This window comes from Peromyscus californicus, unplaced genomic scaffold (genome assembly GCF_007827085.1).
Source record: "Peromyscus californicus insignis strain IS unplaced genomic scaffold, ASM782708v3 Scaffold_4__1_contigs__length_199733344, whole genome shotgun sequence".
NCBI lineage: Eukaryota > Metazoa > Chordata > Mammalia > Rodentia > Cricetidae > Peromyscus > Peromyscus californicus.
Genome location: NW_026294562.1, coordinates 196,852,753 through 196,864,224, shown reverse-complemented (window position 1 = coordinate 196,864,224; position 11,472 = coordinate 196,852,753). Strand labels below are relative to the sequence as shown.

General features: G+C 37.9%; 1 pseudogene; it reads right to left on the bottom strand.

Moving 5' to 3' along the window:
• Window positions 1-4,601: 4,601 nt before the first annotated feature.
• On the bottom strand, window positions 4,602-5,556 carry LOC128124326 (vomeronasal type-1 receptor 4-like; annotated as a pseudogene).
• Window positions 5,557-11,472: the final 5,916 nt, after the last annotated feature.

Genomic DNA, 11,472 nt, shown 5'->3' with positions numbered 1-11,472 from the left:
CACATTTCCTATCAATAATTTATCAATCTCATTAATACCTGTGCTAGAGGGCTTGGCAGACCTGTATGGGATCTGATGTGAGTTATATATAAAGGATGACTCCTTTTCCTTACTGTATCTTGTAACTGAATAAATAGTGAAGTTAATTCTAAAGCATGAGGGATAAATTCTGCAGTCTCAATATATAATACCACTCTTTCAGCATACTGAGTCAATAACAATGTTGAGAGGTTCTGAAAAATCCATTAATACCAACAGAATAGCATATAAATCTGATTTTTGAACTGAATTAGAAGGACTTTGAACCACTTTACTTAAATTTTCTGATTTGTAACCTGCCTTTCCTTGTTTGTTTGCATCTATATAAAATGTACGAACTCCAGATGTTTTTTCCCCATACAATTCGAGGCAAGATCCAATCAGCTCTCTTTATAAGATCAATTTTATCACTTTTGGGATATTTGCTGTTAATTTCTCCCAAAAAAATCACTGCAAATTCTTTGCCAAGGTTCACTTTCTGTCCATAATTTTTCAATGTCTTCCTTAGTTAAAGGTATGATAATTTCTGATGGGTCTATTCTTGCTAAATTGACAAAGTCTCAATTTTCCTTTCAAAATCAAGTCAGAGATTTTTTCCACATAAGTTTTTAATTTTTTATTCAGTTTATTTGGTAAAAATATCCATTCCAATATCATATCTTCCCTCTGAATTAATATTCCTGTAGGAGAATACCTAGAAGGTAAAATAACCAAAATATAACCCAGCTTTGGATTGATATGATCCACATGTCCTTCATGTACTTTCTTTTCTACCAAAGGCCAATTCTTTCTCAGGTTCATATGATAATTCTCTTGGACTATTTAAATCCTTGTCACCTTCTAAGGTTTTGAATAAATTATTCAGTTCATCATTTTTTACCCCAACAATAGTTCGTAGATGAGAAATGTCTCCAAATAATCTTGAAAGTCATTAAGAGTCTGTAGTTGATCTCTCCTAATTTGCACATTTTGGGGTCTGATTTTTTGTAGTTCTATTTTATATTCTAAATAATTAATAGAATGTCCTCTTTTTATCTTTTCAGTAGCAATTTGTAATTCCCAGCAAGGCAAAATTTTCTCTACTTCTTCAAACATTCTTTCTAAAGTATCTTCATCTGAGACAGCTAGTAAAATATCATCCATATAATGATAAATTATAGATTTAGGACAATTTTTATGTATCACTTCCAATTGCCCTTGTGCAAAATATTGGCACAGAGTTGGGCTGTTCAACATTCCCTGTGGGAGGACCCTCTATTGAAATCTCTTAACCAGTTTAGAATTATTGTAAGTAGGCACCATGAAGGCAAATCTTTCTCTGTCTTTTTCTTGTAAGGGTATTGAAAAGAAACAGTCTTTTAAATAAGTAACTATGAGAGGCCATCCTTTTGGTAAGAGCGTAAGCAAAAAAATTCCAGATTGTAGAGAGCCCATTGGCTGAATTACTTTGTTAATTGCTCTAAGGTCTGTTACCATTCTCCATTTACCAGATTTCTTTTTAATAACAAATCAGGAGATTTCCAAGGGCTGGTTGATTCTTCAATATGCTGAGCATTTAACTGTTCTTCTACTACCTCTTCTAAAGCCTAGAGTTTCTCTCTTGTAAAAGGCCACCGATGAACCCATACAGGCTTGTCTGTTAATCATTTTAAAGGTAGAGCTGTTGGTGTATTTGGAAGATCATCAGTTGTTGTGCCCTGTTCTTGTATAATATGAATGGCTCCCACTCATTAGAATAATATCTTCTAATATTTCTCTCAGAAACGTGGTAGTTTATGATTTGTTTCTGAGGTTGGAGGGATGTTAGAATCTGAGTATTCCATTGTTGCAACAGGTCTCAACCTCACAGGTTCATAGCTATGTTAGCCATATATGGTTTTAATTTTCCTCTCTGTCCTTATGGACTTATACATTCGAGCCATCTTGTATTCTGTTTCACTTGAGATAATATTCCAGTTCCTAACAGCTGAATTTTTACTTCCTGAAGAGGCCAAGTTGGATGCCAATATTCTAGTGCAATTATGGTAACATCTGAAGCTGTGTCTACCAGACCAGACAACAAAACACCATTTAATGTTATTGTTAGTTTTGGTCTTTGTTCATTTATAGAAGTTTGCCAAAAATTTTTCTTTATGGTTTCTTCTGAATTTTCTGTTCTCTCTGTCTCAGTTGCTCCATTACTGGAGTAGCCTGGTTTATTCCAATAGGCATTTGGTTGTTTAATTGCTCTGAGTAAGGGTTTCCTACTGCAGGAAAGGTCTGAACTGGATTTGCTGTGAGAGCCTGCCTGAGGCCCCTCTGGGAGTTTTCCGAAGAACAAGGCAAAGTATTTACTTGCCTGTCCCTTGTTGATCTACATTCCTTGGTAAAGTGTTTTCCCTTACCACACCTTCTGCATACTCCAGAACAAAGGGGCATTCTGTTGCCATTGTTCTTTGAAGAAACATTGTTTCTAGGAATGCCCTGTTTACAGTCCCTTTTCAAATGTTCTTGATTTCCACATCCAAAACATGTGACATTCCTCAAAACTTTTGGAATTGCTTCTCCTATCCACATATCATTATGATCATGAGCCTCAACATTAACCGTGTCTCTATTTCAATTTTCTAAGGGTGCAGATCTTGCCTTTAATGGCCTGATTATTCTCTTGCATGCTGCATTTGCGTTTTCAAAGGCTGAAATTCAATTATTATCTGACTAGCTTCTGAATTTGGGACAATTCTCTTACTGCTGAAGCCAGTCTTTGTAAGAAATCTGTGAAAGATTCCTTTGGGCCCTGTATAACCTTTGTAAATAACTCAGTTTTCTTTCTTGGTTCCTTAACTCTGTCCCATGCATTCAAGGCTGCCATTTGACATAGAATTAGGGTTTGGATATCATATAAACATTGTGTTTGTATGTTTGTAGCATATTGGCCTTCTCCAACAAATTTATCCTGGAAGATTTGTATACCTTCAGCCCTCCATTGTTTTTCTATGTTTTTAGCTTTCTCTTTGAAACACATTTGCCACTGTAGCTGTGCTCCTGGTTCCAGAACAGCATTTACCAGCTTTCGGCAGTCCTGTGGTATATGATCAGGAGATTAACATTTGTTTTACATGTGTGGATTGCATGCCATAAGATGCTATTGCCTCCTTAAACCTTCATAAATCTAACATTTCAATTGGAGTCCAAATATTTTGTGCATTTTCTTGACCAGGTAGCTGCTGTATGGTTACCAGATAAATTAAGGGTGATTGTGTAAAAACAGGCTTTCTTTCTGTAACCTTACAACCCAATCCTGAAACAATTTCACTGTTAATTTCTTCTGTCTGAATCTGAATTTCTCTATAATTCATTTTAATAGGTTTAACAGGTTTTTCTAAAGCTTTTATCCTGGCACTTAAATTGACTATTTTTTTAAATAGTAAAATGATGATAAGAAAAGTAATAATGTGCATAATCCCTTCAACATTAATTGTCTCATATAGTTGTTCCATTTTCAGACTGCCTAAAATTTTATCAAACAAAACCCAGTTTTCTTCCAATGTACACATAAAACCCATTTTTTTAAATGTGGAAAAAATTCTCTTTTAAATAGTTTTTTTTAATATCTGATATCTTAATTGACATACGAAGTCTGCTTAGAACATTAGAAATCCGAGCGAATTTCAGAACAGCTACCTAGTGTCTGAAATGTGAATCCAAAGAGGGAGAGAGAGAGAGAGAGAGAGAGAGAGAGAGAGAGAGAGAGAGAGAGAGATAGAGAGAGCAAGAAAGGTTAGCCACAAGTTCTGGCTAAAAGCTTAAATCTAGCCATGTGGAAACTGGGCCTGCTGCCAAGCCAAGCCAAGTGTTTTTTAATGAATTCTTGCCACATGGGTGCCAAATGTAGATGTGACAGTCTTTTTAAATGAGAAACACAGAGCCAAATGCAGATTAAAAGCCCAAGAGGTCAGAGCAATAGCTAAGAGCTAAAAACCCTTTGTTACCCTTCACTGCTGCTTCTGTCCTTCCCCGCAGCAAGTGAGCTACTTCCTGTGTATCTGTCTTTTTATGACTTTCTGTTCTGCCTTCTCATGGGTTGTAAGCCCAACCACATGAATGCACACCGGCTTGGTAAAGCCATTAGGAACCCTAAATATGGGCTTCCACAGCATATATCACCAACAACTTGACAAATATGTTGCATGAATTTATGGTAACACAGTCTGAGAGATAATTTTTGTGCACTTGCCTAAACACAGGTGCATTAAAGCACATACAGACATTACAACACAAAGGTTTATACATGCACACCAAAGTTCTTATATGATGACTGCCCATAATGTGCATAGCATTCTGAGGTATAAAGGATTAATTAAGAAAAATGCAGACTTTCAGTTCATGGTTTTTTTTTTTTTTTTTGGTTTTTCGAGACAGGGTTTCTCTGTGTAGCTTTGCGCCTTTCCTGGATCTCACGCTGTAGACCAGGCTGGCCTCGAACTCACAGAGATCCGCCTGCCTCTGCCTCCCGAGTGCTGGGATTAAAGGCGTGCGCCACCACCGCCTGGCCAGTTCATGTTTTTAATCATATCAGAGTCTTATGAGATTCTCATCCAGAGAACACAGTGGCTGGAGGTCATGAGCAGAAAGGAACGCACAGTTGGGAAACACCCAGAAATGACTATGGATGTATTTACTAGGAACCAGCTAGGATTATGCAAGAAGACCACGAGCAATTGAAAGAGGCAGGTGATTGTATAAAAGAAAATAAAAATACTATCCTGAAGAAGGATGTTTTTGACAGCACTGGACTCAGTATAATATCTAGGGGAATTTTTTGTCCTAGGAATGTGTTGCAACCTCTACTTGTACCTATAAATGGTGAAAGCAGTTGATATGCTGGCCCAGACCATGAGGCCCACACATACAGCATCAGGGAAAGATAGGAATACAGCATGCAAAATTTGATCAGATTTTGTCAAGAGAAACAGAGCAGTAGCCAAAGTCTTGTATACTTGTCATGCTTCTATGCTCCAATTTTCCAGTCATGTAGAGGAGATCATAAGTACTCATGAGGATGTTCAGAAAGAAACAAAAGCATAGGAAGAAGCCAATGGGCTTAAATGATTTGTCTTTAGACTCTGCTCACTTGGAATCACTGTTGCTGAGGTTGATATCCTGGAAGAAATTCATGAAGCTGCAACAGCAAATACATATACCCCTGCTGAATTTGTGAAGGTAGAAAAGGAGCATGCATCCAAATTCAGTTATGGAAACTTTCAACCCAAAAGCTGCTATGGACTGGGAAACTCCTTTACACAGCAGAGTTAAGAAATTGGCTACAATAAAGTAGTTCAGAATCCAGTCTTTGGAGTTCAGCTTGTACCCTGTCAAGGAAAGCAGTAAGTAATTGCAGAAGACAGAAGAGTTGCTCAGAAGTCCAAATGTAGTCTCTGATAAGAAGATCACTCCTAGAACCAGATTCCTGCCAGTCATCCTGTCATTTCCTGACTTCTGAACCCATGGATCATGCAGGTGAAGATGAGGTATGACCTGAATGTCTGTCCCAACAAAAGTGCCCATTCTCAATCTAAAAATGCTCCACTAGAAATAAAGGGAGGCTGGTGGGGGAGCAGGAGGAGGGAAGAGAGAGGGTGATCTGCGATTGGTACATAAAATGAATAAAAAATTTATCAATAAAGAAAAAATAAATTATTATTTGTAACGTTGGTAAGATTTGAAGATGTTTATGTGTGTTTTAAAGCATGTACCTTTCACACAGAGCTGCCTTAGTGGCAGCAGACTTGATAACTCCTGCACTCTTCAGTCTATGAACAGAGTAGAAAAGTGACTTTACCAAGCCTAGGGAAACTGACTTTGGTAGAGGGAGGTTAGGATGTGTATACTCATGCTCTGACTATAGGTACAACAGGGCTTGAACCTGGATGAATGGTCATAGAAAAAGCATTCAAAGTTACTGTGAACTTCCCTGACTGTTGTTTAGGTGGCTTCATAAAACACAGCAGTGCAGTACTTCCTTTGTGCCTACACATAGCTGCACACCCTACAATGATGCTTATTTGAAATGTCTGTTGTATCATGTATACACATGAACTTAATGTCTATTTTTCAGGTCAATATAAATTATGAGTAAATATTTCCAGCAGCTAAAAAGACACTATAATGTAGTAGTAATTTGCTCCATAGTACATCATGTCCAACCTTAATATAATGCCTCTTTACTTGTATGGTTTCAGAAAGCCTTTCCTGGCTCCGTGTGAGGGTCATAGGCATAATGTGTCACAGAACTGTTTAAAAAATGCCATGCCTTTTAAACCAAAAACATGAATGCATTTTATAATATTGTGTGTGATAGAAATAGTCTCTCATATTCTCCAATCACACACATAAATCTGATGAATACCCATAGAATATAAACATTTTGGCTATTTATATAAGAATATAGAAAATTCCTAAATACAAGATGTACATGAAACGTTGTCTGAAAATGAAAGTTATTTCTCTAAACTGGGAAGAGTTCAAATGTGGATTTCATTAGACTGTTGTTTATGATTACTTCCAGTTCATAGATGAGATTTTAAGATGTCAAAAAGTCTTCCACATCCCCATTCTCTATATCCAATCTCATCACTTTCAAAATCTTACACCTCTGTAGCTTAACTATTCCACAAGAATTCAATATTTTGAAAACTGACCACAGGACACACCTCTGACAGCTGGAATCAGATAGACAGCCTTTCCTTTATTTACATTTACAGAGAAAATGACCCAAGGGACACAACACTCTGCATACTTATAGAAGAGATTCAAACACTTTATTATTTTATTTTGCCAAAATTTATGTAAAAACATATTTCCACTAACATATGGATAGTCACTTCTTTGAATAATTCCATTAATCTTAGAAATTAATGTTAGTTCTTATTCCAAGTGCAAAATCAACACACACACTACCATCACCAATATGAATATATTTCATTATTCTTATAATGCTAGTTAAATAGAATACTATTAACATATTGTGTTTCCATGTGTTCTTTGTTTTGTTACACTTTTGTACAACTTAAAATATTTAATTAGCAAATACTGCATATGAAAATGGTACAATGAGAAGGTTTGTGAATATTGTATTCTAATCACTACATTCACATTCAGTCTTACTTCTATCAAAACTCAGAGTTATCACTGGGCATATGAGGACTAGGGACAACAACATACATCATTTATCATGGTTCAATAAACAATACAGGTTATTAACAACATTCACCCTCCTCTGTTATGCTAATTCAGATGCTTTATAACTGAAAGATTAAATCATTTTAGGAGATTGGGAGATCACCTGACACCACAATTTCCTTTACTACATGAGTCCTGTACAACATGTAGAACATATTAAAAATTTGCAGAATTCAGCAATGCAGAGTGTCTTTTTTGCTGGCTTAACCTATTCCTTAAGAGTTTCTCTCATTCCTTGATAGTTTCTACAACCACATGTGTTCAATCCACAGTCTCTTTTTGATAGAGTCATTTACCCACACTCTTGACACAGAATTTCCCTTACAAACTCTCCTCACATTCTGCAATAGGAGGAACCCAACACTAGATCTTTTCTGGATTATGGATCCCACTTCCATACTCTCTCTGCCCAGGATATATGGTACAGGGATGCAGCTAGTGCCTGACATATGGCTGTGTGATTCTATGACCTCCCCGCCTCAGACCTACAATTATCAGCTCACCTGTGGGGGAAGAAATATGCAGCTGTGTGGAGCCAAGAACTTTGCTAGGCTGTCTTTTGGGTATATTCTTCAAAAATCAAATAAAAGGTCTTGCCAGAGTCTTTTAAGAGGATACTGCAGAGACTGTGAGGCTCTGGACTGTACAGTAATATCAGGGACATGCTGTGCCTTCTGTGAGTTATCAGGAAATGCTTAGTTTCAGCAAGTAAATTACTGTCATGTAGCTGTGTATGTCTCACTGTGTTCCGTGCCTCTGTGTTTTGCTGTATGTCCCATTATTTAGTCATTTCCTATCCACTCTCCAGTGAGGATCACCATCACTTTAGTCAAAAAAGGAAATTAAATGAGAAAAATGTCAGGGAAAGAATTCTATTTACCTGATATAGATTCTTTTAAGGGTGTAGGTCTTTATGGAGTTTCTTATAAGACACTAAAGTGATTCACACAAGACAGATATTGGCCACCACACCGATTAAGCCAATTCCTTTTTACTGATGGCCAGAACAAGAAGTGTACATTCAGGGTACTGTGGCCATAGATTTCTTTTGTTGATCCTTGGTTTAATTTCTTGTGTGTGTTGGCTGCTTTCAGATAGCTGTGGTCTGTGCCTATTGCCAATAGGCTTTTTCATTCAGATGTATTATGATCATCCATTCTCATCAGGGAATCAAATACAGGTAACCACAGCCTGGAAATTGTAGGCCTGAAATAAGGTGCTGAATGAGAACAATGATCTATTTATTCCACTCCTAAACACATAAAGATAATGGCCGCCATAGAAAGGACACTAAGTTCTGTGGTGATATTCTGTACCACTATAAAGCTTGTGCTGTGGGGTGTCTTCCTGTATGCTGTGAATATGTGTTGATCTGATTATTTGATAAAAAAAACCTGCATTGGCCTATGGCAAGGCAGCTTAGAAGCAGGCAGAAATCCAGCAGATAGACAGGAAGAGAAAGGCAGAGGTAGAAGAGACACCAGCCTGCTGCCTAAGGGACAAAATGCCAGCAGACTGGTAAAGACACAGAATATGTGGCAAAGCATAGATTATAGAAATGGGTTAATTTAAGATATAAGAGCTAGCTAGCAAGAAGCCTCCCATAGGGCATAAGTTTGTAAATAATGTTAAGCCTCTGAATGATTTTTTTTTTTTGTTTTTCAAGACAGGGTTTCTCTGTGTAGCTTTGCGCCTCTCCTGGAACTCACTTGGTAGCCCAGGCCAGCCTCGAACTTATCTGCAGGACATTGGTGGGAGAGATTTGTCCTGACCACAAGGCTGGGTAGGACCAGAGTAAACTTCCAGCTACAAGCTTGTCTTCAGGATCAGAGGACAGAGTCAGCCACTAGATTTGACATAGAGGCCAGACAGTGGTGGCATACACACTTAATTCTTTCACTTGGGAGGCAGAGATCTGTCTGGATCTCTGTGAGTTCAAGGCTACACTGAGCTACATGAGAGAAACAGAGTCAGGCAGGAGTGGTACATATCTTTAATCTCATCACTTGTGATCTAATTTCTTTGCTTGGGAAATATACACACCTTTTATCCCAGGAAGTAATATGGCAGGACACAGAAAGGTATATGAGGTGAGTATGCTTCCTATTATTGCGATTAAAGGTGTGTGCCACCACTGTCTGGCTGTTTCCAGTGTGCCTTGAACTCACAGAGATTGCGACAGACTTCTGCCTTCCAAGTGGCAGGATTAAAGGTGTGTGCCACCAATGTCTGGCTTCTATGTCTAATCTAGTGGCTATCTTTGTTCTCTGATGCCCAGATAAGTTTATCTGGGTATACAATATATCACCACAAAGTTCATTGAAAATGTTGCAGAGCTGCGAACACTGCTTGATTGAAGAAGGTCTGGAATGCCATAGAACTCTCTCTATGATTTCAGAAAGTTTCCCTTCTTACTTCTCCACAGCTATAAGTAATCTTGAGAGGTGCTAGAGTATATAAGTTGTAGAAGATTAGATGGAATGAGGACCTCCTTGAAAAATCTTCTATCAGGTATTCATCCATGACGTAATGGCAGATGGCAGTGACGAGGCTCTTTGCTGTCACCCACCCTTTACCCATGTTGCTATAAGTGAGCCTAATAAACTCACAGGATCATAAATTTCTACCTGTGTGTAATTCAGACTTTGATCTGTCATCAGTATAATGACCAAATGTGCGGCATTGTAGAGCCAATGACAATCTTGGGTAGAGTGATTTCAAAGCCATTGTTGTACTAGGGAAAGCATGCAATTGAGGCTGTATCGTGCAAGAGTGTAACACCCATACAGACAAACAAATTGTGCATCCTTTTACATGTATTTTGAGGTTGGATGCCTTCTTGCTAAGACAGTGATTAAGAAGTGGCTGTGGCTTGTTTCCTTTCATCTCACAGCATTTACCCTGATATCTGGCTCTACGTTTTTATTATAAGACCAATTAGGATTCATGCAACAAAAAATGAATCTTTTGTTTTATTTTTGATCATGTAAAAGACTCTGTCAACTTTATAAGTATTTTTAGACTCTAAAACAAAATCTCTATCCATGCTACATGAATGGATGGCATGCACATAAATCATGAGGGCTCAGTAACCAACAATATTTATCATGTCTCATTCAGTCTCAGAAATTTTCTAATGCCAGGGATTAGCATATATATCCCCTGTCCTATGATTTACCTATATTGATTTTTTTGTCTATAGCCAAGATTCTCAGGGTGTCTCCCTCAACTAATTCTGGTCTTTATTGATTTTGAAGGAATCCACAACCTTGATTTACTATGGAAACAAAAGAATAACCTCTCCCTCAATGCAATATATTTCCTGTATTCCATTTTAAATTAAGACATCCCTAAAGCATCTAAGCTGCTTTAATTCAACAGTTCCTTTTAGAATCCTGTGTCTCTCAGCAGCTGCCATTTGTTCATCAATATGCAAAAAACTTCAAAGTCAGTAAAACACAATAAAAGGCACAGACTGCATGTTTATTTCCAAGCTGTACACGCCCTGTTCTCTTTACATTACTTTACTCTTTCTTTAAAGATTTTACTTAATTATTTTCTTAAACTATTTGCTTTTTCCTATGACTATGCCCATTTTCTCTTCCTTCTTAGGCACTTATGCACATCTGTTTAATTTTTTTTTAAATCTGGGACTGTTTTTCTGTTCACTTGTGACATTCTGACTGCGTAAGCCAAATCTTAAACAGCTAAGTAGCAGCTAGGCCCTCCACCATGAAGCTCAAGCAGTTGATACCACCCCTGCCCTGGTTTTGTGAGAGGTGAGTCCTAAACCTGTGGGTCTGGCTGAGAGCTGCATTTAACTGGGAGCTGCATTTTACTGACTTGTCTCTAGGAAGCTAGTGCCCACACTAGGGCAGGTATTTTTACTTAGATTGCTGTTTCTACTTAGCATGCTGGGTGCTCAAGTGCTCTGCTACTCAGCAGTGCCTCTTAAAGGATCCCTATCTGTTTCTGTCTCTCTTTTTCACACCCTACATGAGAATTCATGCCCCACATAGGATGGCATTTGTAGTTGAAATTTTCTTTCTTTCTTTTTTTAAATAATTTTTATTAGGAGATTTTCTATTCATTTTATATACCAACCACAGATTCCCCTGTCCTCCCTCCTCCTGCCTCCCAGCCTTCCCCCACAACGCACCACCCATTTCCACCTCCTCCAAGGCAAGGTATCCCATGGGAAGTCAGCAGAGC